This window comes from Styela clava, chromosome 3 (assembly GCF_964204865.1).
Source record: "Styela clava chromosome 3, kaStyClav1.hap1.2, whole genome shotgun sequence".
NCBI classification, from domain to species: Eukaryota; Metazoa; Chordata; class Ascidiacea; order Stolidobranchia; family Styelidae; genus Styela; species Styela clava.
The window spans coordinates 16,484,682-16,498,511 of NC_135252.1; the positions used below are offsets into that span (position 1 = coordinate 16,484,682).

Here is a 13,830-nt window from a genome sequence, read left to right on the forward strand (position 1 = left end):
CAAAACTTCGTTGCTGCGTCTCACCTGCGGTGTCGCAACTCCATTTAGGGTATAGCTCTGCGCTAGACTCTGCGAGTCTTTATCAATTGTTACCATCGGTCTGAGAAATTAAACAGGACTTTCACATGTAAATCGATTGTATTGCTTTGTATGTTATGTCTCCAACGTTTGGTTTGGACGGAGAAACTAGTGTAAATTGGGCATTCAAACAATCACAAGTAATATTAAGCAAATACCAAATGTCATTTGCATTGTTTATGTTTTGTGATCACGTGTCAGAAGCGTGATCCGCTCGTAGCGATCCAGGGTTGTTAGATCCTGGAATAACGGGACTAATTAAAAACGTTTAATTACAAAGGACTAATTAGCGTTTTCGTCCACTCTTCGCGCGGGAAGCACAAGCGACAACGCCTCAGTAGCAAATTTACATGATGGAGTGCAGACGATTTTGTGTGTGGTTGGTGCTGGAATATTACTCCTTATCAGTTTGTCTCTTTGGAACAATATTCAGGTGAGCTAAATATTAACAAGTGTTTGTAAAGCTGTTATATGGTTTCCCTAAAACTCTAGATTTTTTATTGATTTGGTTAATATTGTTGCTTACTATCTCAATTTTTGTACCCATTGCTTTTCATAAACTGATTTCTAAATCTTTTGGTTGATATTACAATTTCCTATTATTTTCAACATGAACTAGAAATCTAAACATAGACTCATTCTAAATTGACGAGTTAGCGAAAGATACAAAGGTAATACAATAGCTCTGTGGTTTCATTCATCAGATATTCGATATTTTCTCAGGAGTCCTCGCATATTATATATATAACCTAAAATTCAGTGATTCTCACACTTTTTAAGTCGCGCCCGATATAAGTCACTACGTAAGCTGCATTTCACATGACACGCTTTACATCAATGTAACATAGATAACTTTCGCACCTCAAATATAACACCAAATCCATGGATTTATATATACTTGTTTTTTTTACTTTTGTATATTAGTTATTGTGGATAGACGTATTCCCATTCCCGCATTAGAAAGTTCTGCAACAGTTTATTATTAATATCTTAACTTTTCAGATGCAGAACTGTTGTTGATGTTGAAATTGAAGATGCGAAGACACGATGTAACGAAACCGAGGGAAAATCTACAGGTAATATTTATACATTTTATTTGACTTTTCGACATCCATGGATTCCCGTAATCAATATGGTAATAACACATACTTAAAGTCATATATTCCATAAACAATTATAAAAGCGTCATTGGACAGTTTCTTGTCGTAATAATGGTACCCCGTTCGAAAATTCGAAAACTGCGAGTAGTATCTTATGAAATTAAATGTCTGTAGATATCTGTGATTGTAGAGAGGATGCTCATAAGAAGGTGAATTATAACATAATTGTTAATAGTTTACTCGTCATTTACAAGATGAAGTGCAACGCAATGTACGTACAGATCATTCCAAATAAGTAATATTTCATAAATTTAAGAAAAATCTCTGAATTATTTGCAGGGATATATCTACGCAAAAGTTTAAAAATGCGACCCCTCGATGGTTGGATCACAATTTCCAAGGGCTGTTGTTGAATTGAGATACTCGTACGTTATTATTTTGGTGAAAATACGACAATCATGACACACACATTTATTTTCAGCTTTCTTAAACACTTGTTGAAAGTTGACAAGGCAGTATACTACTTCATCAATAAGAGAAATTCGTCTCAGTGAGATAGAAGCCTATCGAGTCTGACCAGCAAAGCAAGTATGTAATCAAAATCTTTCAATTTTAATCGTATAATTAGGTTCAATCTAAGGACCTCAAAATAGAAAAATTATTAACTACTCGGTTAAGGTTTGGGTCGAAAATGAAGATTGCGCTCGAAATTCGAATTTTAAAATCGTTCCTAATCCTAACTAGTTATTGATTTGCTATTTTAAAACTTGGCGGAGGTGTGGGGTACTCCTGAAGTACACGTACCATGGCGGACACCGGAACGTAGTATGTGTGCCAGGTTAGGCTACGATTTTATTGCAATTTTCCTTATTTCAGTTAGGAGTCCTGAGACTAGCCATGTGACTCCCGTAGTATTTGTACCTAAAATTCTGGCCTAACTCTAACCTGGTACACATACTAGGTATGGTGTCCGTCTTCTCGGTACGCATACTTCAACAGCGCCCATTTTTGCATTATTGTCGAGTGCTTTTTACAAAATATTCCAAACTAATATGCTAAAATGCGCTGTTCGCCCCTTTTACTACATGTTACACCTTGTCAATTTTTAATTTCATCGTATATACCTCGCAAATACCAAAGATTATTTAATAAAATAGCGCAGAAAAAGTTGTTTGATGAAGTCAAGATGGGAGTCTTACGCTGGCCACAAAATATTATGTGTAAAAGGAAAAAACTGACTTTGATTTGTGACTATAGCTTGTACTCGGAAATTTCGAGGCGTGGACAGACAAATACTTCATAAATTATTGAGCCCGATGTTGAACGGTACCTGTGCGCGCGTTCAAAAACACAAAACGGGCCGGGAAATTTGATTGTTTCAATCAGGCTATAGCTCTAGTGTACTATCGTATGCCAATTGCTATTTGTATAGCCGGGATCTATCTTGGTAAACACCTGTTTATTTATGGTATATCCGGTTGAATATAACTGCACTAAAAGATCACTCCAAGTAGATAATTTTTGGGGAAATCTGCGACAAATTATCTTTTTTGTATATTTAGTGTAAGCTTATCTTATAGTAGAAAAATCGCATTTCTTCGTTCCCCTTTTCGCCAGTTTGAGTCCCAATGCGCGCTCATAATTATTTAAAGCCAAATCTGTTAGAACCAGACCATTTAATTTCGTCGAATCTACTATTTTGTCCCACATACCCGTAATCTAGCGTTGAAAAGGTAGCAACAATCATTCTAAACAACCCTTTAACTGAAGCAATAACCCGTAAATATGGCGTAATGAGCACGACACTGTCTATAACGGTGTTATTTTAAACTGGGTTTGATTAAATCGAACCCCTGAGGTCGATCTGTTCCACGTGTTCTATGAAGGTCCTCTGAAATATTTTATCTTAAGTCTTTCCATTATCTAGTTTTTTACTTATGTAAAATTTTATATATTCCACCGCAGTTATCCAAACTTCCTCGTTTAGCTGTTCAATTTGGAATTAGTGATTAGTCACAATAAGAGTTTCAATTATATGTAATTTGAAATTAATTATTTTATTAATTTACAATTTGAGGTTTTCACTCTTTTTGCGTCGCAATCCTAAGCTAAATACACCTCTGATAATTTTAAAATGAATTAAAAATACATCAATTTTCAGCCTTTAAAAGACTGCTTGAACGTTAGAAAGGCAGTGCATCAATTTCATCAAAAGAATTTCGTCGTGGTGATTTGTCTGGTATTCATCACTGAGCAAGATGAGAGCCTATCGCGTCTGGCCAGCAGAGCAAGTATGTAATCGAAATCTTTTGAGTCATTCAATACCATTTGCATATTTAGGATCAACTTAACGATCTTTTGTACACCCTCTTCCCCGGCAAAAAAACACCCCCGCTATCGTTCAGAATAATAAATTAGTAATTATTTCGTAAGGGTTTGGGTTAGAAATGCAGATTGCGCTGGAAATATAAGTTTAAATATTTACTTATTTTTAAAACTTGGCGCAAGTATTTATCAAATATCACATTTTTGCATCGGTATCAAGTGCTTTGTACAAAAGAATTCAATCTAATATACTAAAATAGTGCTCTTGAACCTTTTACTACGTGTTACATATTTTTCAATTTTTATTTTTTTTGTATGTACCTTGCAAACAACGAAGGTTATTTAATAATATAAAATAGAAAAAAAGTTGTTTAGCAAAGTCACGACAGAAGTGTTACTCTGATAACAAGATATTATGTGTGCTAAATTAACAAACTACCTCAAAATTAACGTTGATTAGTGACTATATATTGTGCTCATAAATAACGTAGCCGCAGACTTTTTCCGTATATCTCTCCGCAAGTAATTATTTTATTTGCATATTATGGTTTCTACTCGCGCATGTAATTCATCACGCATAATTTGTGGCCGTGGATAGATAAACACCTTCCACGTTTATCTGTTTAATTTGAATTCGTGATATGGCACAAATATTTTATTGTAACAATTTACGATTAGAACTTTTCATTCTGTTCGCGCCGCAATCCAGAATTGCCAATGGTAGGAGCTATACCTGCCATACCCTCGATACACGTCACTGATAATTTAAGAATCAACTGAAAATACATTTAATTTCAGTTTTCTATGACACTGTTTGAAAGTTAGAAAGACAGTACATCAATTCATCAAAAGAAATGCCTCGTTATTTGTCTGGTATTCATCACCGAGCAAGATGAAAGCCTATCGAATCTGGCCAGTATGCAAAGCAAGTATGTAATCAAAATATTTCGATTTTTTTTTTTCAAAGTTTGATTTGCATATTTAGGTTCAATCTAAGGATTGAAGTTTTGCGCAACCCCTATAGATTGCGCAGGAAAATAATTAATTTTTAATTTTTTTTAACCCTGACTAGATAGTTACTAATTTGTAACTCAGTGTTGAAGTTTTTGTTAAAAGATCCCAATCTAATATACTAAAATATTGCTTTTGAACCTTACACTACGTGTTACATATTTTTCAATTTTTTTTCGTATGTACCTCGCAAATAACAAAAGTTATTTAATAATATAAAGTAGAAAAAGGTTGTTTAGTGAAGGTATGACAGAAGTCTTACTCTGGTCGCAAATATTATGTGTTCTAAATTACTGCTAACGAAAAACGTAAAAATTTACGTTGATTTATAACTATAGCTTTTGCTTAGAAATTAGCGAATAACGTAGCCACAGAATTTTCGGTACTCCCGAAGTATGTGTACCAAGATGGCGGACACTGGAACGTAGTATGTGTACCAGATTAGGGTCAGACCATAATTTTGTGTCAATACTCGTATTTTAGTTATATTACGAGTTCGGGGATTAGCCGAGTGTATTTCCGTATTATTTGTACCAGAAATTATGGCCTAATTTGGGAGTACTGTCTTTTTTGTATATCTCTCCACCGATAATACTTTTTGTTTGATTTGGTATACACCTGGGTATATAGTATAAGTTTGTATAACCCGTTAAATATCACTGCACTGAAAGGTCATTCCAAATGAGTGATATTTGTAATTTTTGGGGAATTCTGCGGTATTTTTTTTTTATATTGAGTATAAGCTTATCTTATAGCAGAAAAATTGCGTTTCTTCGTTCGTCGTTTGTTTAGTTCAAGCAGCAATGCGCGCCTATAAATTTTCTTTGGCAAAGTCTCTTATAACCAGACCATTTTCATTTCGTAGAATCGCATCGTAGAGATCACTATTCTGCCCAACATACCCGTAATTTAGCGTAAAAAAGTAGCAACAATCATTCTAAACAACCATTTAACTGGAGCAATAACCAGTAAATATGGCGTAATAAGCACGACATTGTCTATAACGATGTTTTTTAAACTGGGTTTGATTAAACCGAACACCTGGGGTCGATCTGTTCCAGGTGTTCTATGAGGCTCCTCTGAAATATTTTCATGCCATGAAGTCTTTCCATTATCTAGTTTTTTTACTTTTGTGAAATTTTCAATATTCCACTTTCACGTTTAGCTGTCTAATTTGGAATTAGTGATTAGGCACAATACGAGTTTCAATTATTTCCATTTGAAATTATTTATTGTAACAATTTAGGATTAGAACTTTCCACTCATTTTGCGTCGCAATCCTAAGCTAAATACACCTCTGATAATTTTAGAATGAACAAAAATACATTAATTTTCAGCCTTTTAAAAGACTGCTTGAACGTTAGAAAGACAGTACAGCAATTTCATCAAAAGAATTTCGTCGTGGTCATTTGTCTGGTATTCATCACTGAGCAAGATGAGAGCCTATCGAGTCTGGCCAGCAGAGCAAGTATGTAATCAAAATTTTTTGATTTCTTCAATTTCATTTGCATATTTAGGATCTTTGGTACACCCACTTCCCCGGTAGAAACAAAACACCCCCGCCATCGTTCAGAATAATAAATTTTTAATTATTCTGTCAGGGTTTGGGTTAGAAATGCAGATTCCGCTGGAAATATAAATTTACACTAACTAGATAATTACTTATTTTTAAAACTGGGCGCAAGTGGTTTTATCGAATATCACATTTTTGCATTGGTGTCAAGGGCTTTGTACAAAAGATAGAAAAAAGTTGTTTAGCGAAGTCACGACAGAAGTGTTACTCTGGTAAAAAGATATAATGTGTGCTAAATTAACAAACTAGGTCAAAATTACCGTTGCTTTTGACTATAGATTGTGCTCATAAATGACGTAGCCGCAGAATTTTTCTGTATATCTCTCCGCAAAAAATTTATTTTTTTTTATCCTAAAAATTTACGATTAGAACTTATTACTTTATTACTTATTCTGACCAACAAAACGTAATTTAACGGTAAAAGATAAAAACAATCATTCTGAACAACTCACTAACTGGACTATTAACCAGTGAATATGATGTAATGAGTACGACACTGTCTATAGCGGTGTTTTTTTTACCTTGGGTTCGATTGTACCCATAGCGTTTGAGGAAGTTGTATCCGGGGGTTCGATGAAGGTCCTCTGAAATTATTTTACGAAATCTTTTATTTACCCATCTTTTTACTCATGTGAAAATTCTCCTGCAGATATGTTTAATTTGAAATTCGTGATATGGCACACATATTTTATTGTAACAATTCACAGACTTTTTCTGTATATCTCTTTGCAAATAATTATTTTCTTTGCATATTATGGATTCTACTCGCCCATGTAACCCATCTCTTAAAATTTGTGGCCGTGAATGAATAAATCGTTTGTAATTTTTGGGCGAAATCTGCGACAAATTATTCTTTTTGTATATTGAGTATGAACTTATCTTGTAGCAGTAAGATTGCTTTCCTTCGTTCGTTTTCTCCTGTTTAAGCACCAATGCGCACATATAAATTTTTAATGGCAAAGTATGTAGGAACCAGATCATTTCAATTTTGTAGAATCGCCCCATCGATTTAACTATTCTGCCCAACAAAACCGTAATTTGGCGTTAAAAGATAGCAACAATCATTCTGAACAACCCGTTACCTAGAGCAATATTCTCTGTTGTGTCCTATAGTCTGATGTGAAGATGTACCGATGTATCGGTATCGGCAGTATCGGCCGATTTTTTGACATTAGTATTGTATCGGTATAGACTAAATGTATACCAATATTTCCGATATATTTAGCTTTTATATGATCAAAAATGTTTTAAAATTAGGTGTATCTGAACTATGAGCCATGTACGTCCCCACCCTCGCGAGTTAAAACGGGATTCTGACTTGTTTTTAGCTATTTCAGCCAAACTAGTTAATTCGGATATTTCGCTGCCAACATTTTATATTGACATTTTTAATATTACATGCAATTAGGAAGAAATTTGAAAATTATTGTATTTTGGAATATGTAAAATACAAAATACGACGTTGTGCTATGAGTTTTCTAATTGAATGCCGAGATCATTAGCGTCAGTTTACAATGCACCCGAACCAATTAACGCGTCCCGTTCGCAAACATCAATTTCTTTTCATGTGATATATTTATTTTTTAATCTTAAGTGATGTGTATTATGAATATGTACGAAGAAATTTTTTGACTAATGCAAAAAGTGTTAAATTTGAGAAAAACACCACGTTTTGAAAAAAATCGGAGAAAAACGGAAATTTCCGTGAAGCTTGTGAGAAATATGAGATTTGTTTGAATCATCTCTTTAAATCAGGGGTGTGCAACCTTTTTTCTCAGGCGGGCCAGATATCAATACCTGGGTAAAACCGCGGGCCGCATCTTAAATTAATTTAGGCTTTCTATTATTTGCAGGCACAAAATAGTGTCTTCTTGTTATTGATCCTAAGGCATTATTAGGGGTCCTTGCAATAGTTATGACTTAAAACGCATAAATTTCTGGAAACTGTTTTTCAAATTTATTGTCACACCAAATTAAAAAAAAAATTCAATGAGAAATTTGCTGCTAGATTCTTTTCTCGACTACTTTTATACAAATTATCTCTAATGGAAGTGTTAGCAATTCGATATTCATTTTCCAAGTCTTCTTCTGGCGGTTTCGTGACGCCAAAGAACTATGTTGAGTCGAAAAGTGTCTTATTTAAAGCTATGACTTTTTTCAAGTGTGGAAAGAGTTATCTAGTTTATAGATGTTTTCGATAAAAATCGCCTGGATTCATTTCCAAATATTTGCTGTTGAATCTTATTTTAGATTAGATATAGACAAAATTAACTGACAGACTGAAACCAAATCTCATTTAGGTTATGTATCTCTTAATATTATATTTTTTTAAACTGCTCTCCCATTGCCTAATCTCAATTGCCAGTTTTTAAATCATCTCTCGAACTTTTTTTTAAAAATATATCAAAGATTTCGAAATCTATTCAATCAAAAAGTTTCGCTTTTACCTCTCAATTATTATGAAATTTATAAAAAGTATTTGAAATTAAACATTTGCCCTTACCGAACAAGCATTTGACCATAACAATTTGTTGCAACTTGCGTGAACGTTCAAATTGCCCTACTCTCAATGAGCCTTCGAGTACTGAACTTGCTTCGCTCTTTAAAAATCGTTGTTTTGGGTTTCATTTTTGTAAATCTGACTTCTCAGAATGCGCAGTCCGTATGTCGGTCAGTCGACAATTCAGAAGTTCAAAGCATTTTGCGACTTTCGACTCGAGAAAGTATATAATAATAGTAAGAAAGTATATATTGACTTGTTGTCTGTTGATTCACCTATAAATTTGGATTACAAATGCATCAAATTAGGTTTAAATGCCCGACCCAGATTTGTTTAATAGCCATTAAATGCGAACTTTTATTTATATCATTCAAATGCGTGAAAAATCCGATAACTAAAGTATAATTTTTTCATATTTAATTCCAAACTCTGTCGCAAGATAGTCATCATAGCCACCTCCAAATAAAATGCCATATGAGTTTGGGAGAAAAAAACATGGAGATGACATGACTGTGAAACATAAGAAAGTTTATATGGTTAGTGGGAAAATTCTAGGAAACGTGTCATTATTCAAAAAATCGAGTCAAAAACAATTAGTTTTTACGACTTTTTGTCACAATGCTATTTATGTGTTTTGATTTTTATTACGCCGATATTCGATGACGCTAGGGTTGTACAAATTTAGTTTCAGAATGTTCGATGTATTTGTGAAACATGCAAGACCCGATAATGAGACCAATCAAAATTAAATTTTTGAATTTAATATAATAATAATAATACATTTAACATTTCATCTGTGAGATCAAATCAAGTAACGTAAAGTTGATTAACAAGTTTTAGTGTCAAATTTTATAATTTCACGCAGTAAAAAAGTAGGAAACAATAAGATGAGACGATGTATAAGTTATACCTGTTTCACTTACATGCTTACGTTAGCTTGAAATCATTATTAATATTTCAATATTCTGATGCCGGTACTCGAGTTTATTTTATTGGGTGTTGCCAGTTTGCGGGGGTAGAAATGTTGAAATCACTGATGTAATGAATTTGTTAAAATGGATATCTATACTGTTTTCATTAGCATAATAAATGCGAAATAAAAGCAAATTATTATTGGGTCATATTTACTAACCCATACGAATTCATAAAATTGCATTGAATGTTATGCTGTAAGTCGGGGGTCGGCAACCTACGGCCCGCGGGCCAGATCCCGCCCGCAGAGTAATATAATTCGACCCGCGACGTGTCACTGAATTATAGTAACATAACAACTGTTTTGACAATTATATTCTTTACGTTACAAAATTTATTGTAAGACACGTGTAGACTAAATCATGATATAACCTAACAAGTACATAATTCACATTTCCTCGTTTAATGAGACTATAATTCAATTATAATTAGACAAATATCAACAAAACGCAAAAAAAGTTGATGCTAAGTGCAAAGGGTTTAATGACGCAGAAAATATTCACTTGGATTTTTTTGAGATGCAATGCAATGAATGCAATGCAATGCAATAAATCGATATTCTATTCGGGAGATGTATCACTGCTTGATTTTTATTATAAAAAGTATCTTCTTCTTATAAAACTCAAACAAGTCATATGTAAATTTTTTTCCCTAAGTACTGCTTAAAATATAACTTCTGATCTGTGTGAAAAAGTTTTTAACTTTCTAAAATCATGTGCGGCGCGACAATGACTTGCAACCCCTAATTTTGGTCTGCGAGCGACAAAAGCTTGCCGACCCCTGCTTGTAAGTCCATTGTCTGAGCACGTTACACCATTTTCACTGCAAACCTTGAAAAAAATTGGAATTATATCACATGGGATCAATCAATAACCTATCTCGTGCGTACAATTAGAAAGATCTTCTCATACAACTACTAAGATTTATTTCCTCAATTACATGAATGCAAAAAAGAATATCGTATCATAGACATTATGATTAATTGTATATTTTTTTTCTACAGGTTTTCTCAATTAAAGAACTTGGAATCTGGAATCATAAAAAGTGATAAAACTTGAGTATTCAAATCTGAAAGAGTTTTATCAAACATGTCTGAGAACTACCTGCAAACAAATGAATTGAGCTGCACTTGAGACTATTTTAGCCGTTACCCAATGGCATGAGACTATTTTAGACTATACCCAATGGCACGAGACTATTTTAAGCTATACCCAATGGCATGAGACTATTTCAGACTATACTCAATGGCATGAGACCATTCTAGATACTATACCCAATGCCATAAGACTATTTTAGACTATACCCAATGCCATGAGACTATTTTAGACTATTCCCAATGGCATACGTACTTTAATCTTATATGCAAGAAAAAATGGGTCGACCAATCACGTTCTTGTGATTTTAATAAACGGAAACAGATTCTTGATCGAACCATTGTTTAGAAACCACATCAAATTTTTTTCTTCATTACGCTACAATACAATTTCTATATTTGATTCCATATTTATGAAAAATTAAGAATCTATAGTTCATGTCTTATGTAAAATTAAATAGTGGATATATTTATTATACCAAAACATCGTTTAAATTTGTATTTTAAATTTTCCATTTCATCACTCCATTCCATCCATTCTAAACATACATTCCTGTGATTACTTTAATAATTTGGCATGAAGGAGGCGGCGTCATTCAACATATTTGTCATATAACTTAATTATACAAATATTTTCTTATTAATAAGGAATGAGCATTCAAAATATAATGCTATGATATCTCATTATTGTCTTATTTACTCATTTTGATACCATTTGTAATCAGTACGAACTAAATAAAGTCTATTCATGGTTGTCAATGCTACCTAACACACAAATCTAATCTATTACCGGTACTTTATCAACACTGCTTGTTCTTTGTTTGGAATCGTCTTCAGAAAACAAACCAGGCCGGCATGGTTTGTCTCTTCTGTCGATGAATCTCCATCAAAAAACAAAACAAAAAACAAACATACTACACTCACATACACAGGGGTTGGGAGGGGGGATGGGGTTCTGGTGATTGGTGGGCCCATGAAGGGAGGGAATACACAGCATGACAATCATAGTAGCAATATTTGTTCGGTCAATACTAAACTAAAATATAAATGACCACAGAATCTGGCAATTGGTGGTCAAAATTATCTGTTTTTATTTTAATATTTATGACAGTAAACATGGCAATACAGTTGAATGTCAGTACCTTCTTTTCAAATCAGAACTTAAATGACAATCAAAGCATTTTACGAATCCGAGTATGTAGAGTGTTTGACAAGCCTCTTTTTGGTGGCGTCATTCTTACTAACCATAATTTCTTATAGTTCAAGAAAATAAGACAAATTCAGATACACCAAAACTACTCTTTGTTTTTCCCATATCCAATATTTATTTTGATTTTCAATAAATATATCCACAATGTTTTAATTTTTGTTGATTAATGTTTATCACTTATGGTATTTTGTTAAGAATATTGGGATTTCTCTGAGAATAGTGCTATTTTTATCTGATAATAGTTTTGTGTGTTACAAATTCAAATGTACCAACCTGTTGCTAAAAATTGACTGAGATATTTATATTCAATTAGCACTAAAGAATTATGCAATTTTTTAATGGGCTTCATAACAACCAAGACCGTAAATAGTTTTATCATTATAGACATTTTGATTTGAAAACGGTTATTTTTCCTATTCATTTTTTGTAGAATATGCTAATTTTTAAAGTACAATCATACTAATACTGTTTTATGTATACTTGTGATATTGCATATTTGAAAATGATTCCCTTTTCTGTAATAGCCTCCATATATTGCTATCATTTGTCATAATTATTATTTTCTATTCTATTTTTCTTGAGATATTTTCAACAGGAAACAAGTTATCAAAAGAGCAACAGAAGAACAAAAATTTACAGGGCATGCCATGGCTTTTTTGTTTCTTTGTTTTTAAATAGTTTTTTCATTTATTTTTTTTATTTTTGAGAGATTTACCCATTACGACATTCCCACCATTAGGAGTGAGAATGATTTCACCAGGCCTAGTTATTATTATTGTATCCCAGTTTTTCAGGTGCACAATTATAAAGATTGAAATGAAAAACAGAAGGAACCAAGAACAAATATACCAAGTACATTCTTCCATAGATTTGTTTAAGCTTAGTTTTATTAATGTTATCTTAGCTTTTCAGATATACGACTATGAAGATGAAAAACAGAAAGAAGACCAAGGACAAATAGACCAAGTAAAATTAGACTTAGTTTTATTAATGTTAGAGCTTTTCAGTTATATATGAAGATGAAGAAATGAAGGAAGAACCAAGGACAAATAGACCAAGTAAATTTTTTATATAGATTTAATTAGGATTAGTTTTATTAATGTTATCTTAGATTTCAGATATAAGACTATGAAGATAAAAAACAGAAGGAACACCAAGGACAAATATACCAAGTAAATCTTTTATATAGATTTTATTAGGCTTTATTAGGTTTTATTAATGGTATAGCTTTTCAGTTATAGGACTTTGAAGATGAAGAACAGAAGGAAGAACCAAGGACAAATATACCAAGTAAATTTTTTATATAGATTTAATTAGGCCTATTTTTATTAATGTTGGAGCTTTTCAGTTAAAGGACTATGAAGATGAAGAAATAAAAGACAGAAGAAAGAACCAAGGACAAATATACCAAGTAAATTTTTTATACAGATTTAATTAGGCCTATTTTTATTAATGTTTGGAGCTTTTCAGTTAAAGGACTATGAAGATGAAGAAATAAAAGACAGAAGAAAGAACCAAGGACAAATATATAAAGTAAATTTTTATATAGATTTAATTAGGCTTAGTTTTATTAATGTTATCTTAGCTTTTCAGATATAAGACTATGAAGATGAAAAACAGAAGGAAGACCAAGGACAAATATACCAAGCAAATTTTTTATATAGATTTAATTAGGCTTAGTTTTATTAATGTTATTGCTTTTCAGTTATAGGTCTTTGAAGATTAAGAAATGAGAAACAGAAAGAGGAACCAGGGACAAATATACCAAGTAAATTTTTTATACAGATTCAATTAGGGTTAGTTTTATTAATGCTATAGCTTTTTAGTTATAGGACTTTGAAGATGAAGAACAGAAGGAAGAACCAAGGACAAATATACCAAGTAATATTTTTATATAGATTTTATTAGGATTAGTTTCATTATTGTTTTAGCTTTTCAGTTACAGGACTATGAAGATGAAGAAATGAA

The 13,830-nt window shown here is 32.6% G+C and overlaps 2 long non-coding RNA genes across 2 annotated transcripts; both read left to right on the plus strand.

The window, feature by feature from the left end:
• The first annotated feature begins 388 nt into the window (after positions 1-388).
• LOC120343419 (uncharacterized) lies at positions 389-1,774 on the plus strand. The gene is made up of 3 exons (XR_013474755.1): positions 389-511; positions 1,081-1,154; positions 1,660-1,774. It is a non-coding gene; the product is annotated as an uncharacterized LOC120343419 (long non-coding RNA).
• A 1,577-nt stretch (positions 1,775-3,351) lies between these two features.
• On the plus strand, positions 3,352-13,293 carry LOC144420982 (uncharacterized). The gene is made up of 4 exons (XR_013474839.1): positions 3,352-3,469; positions 4,302-4,432; positions 5,852-5,982; positions 10,563-13,293. It is a non-coding gene; the product is annotated as an uncharacterized LOC144420982 (long non-coding RNA).
• The last annotated feature ends 537 nt before the right edge of the window (positions 13,294-13,830 follow it).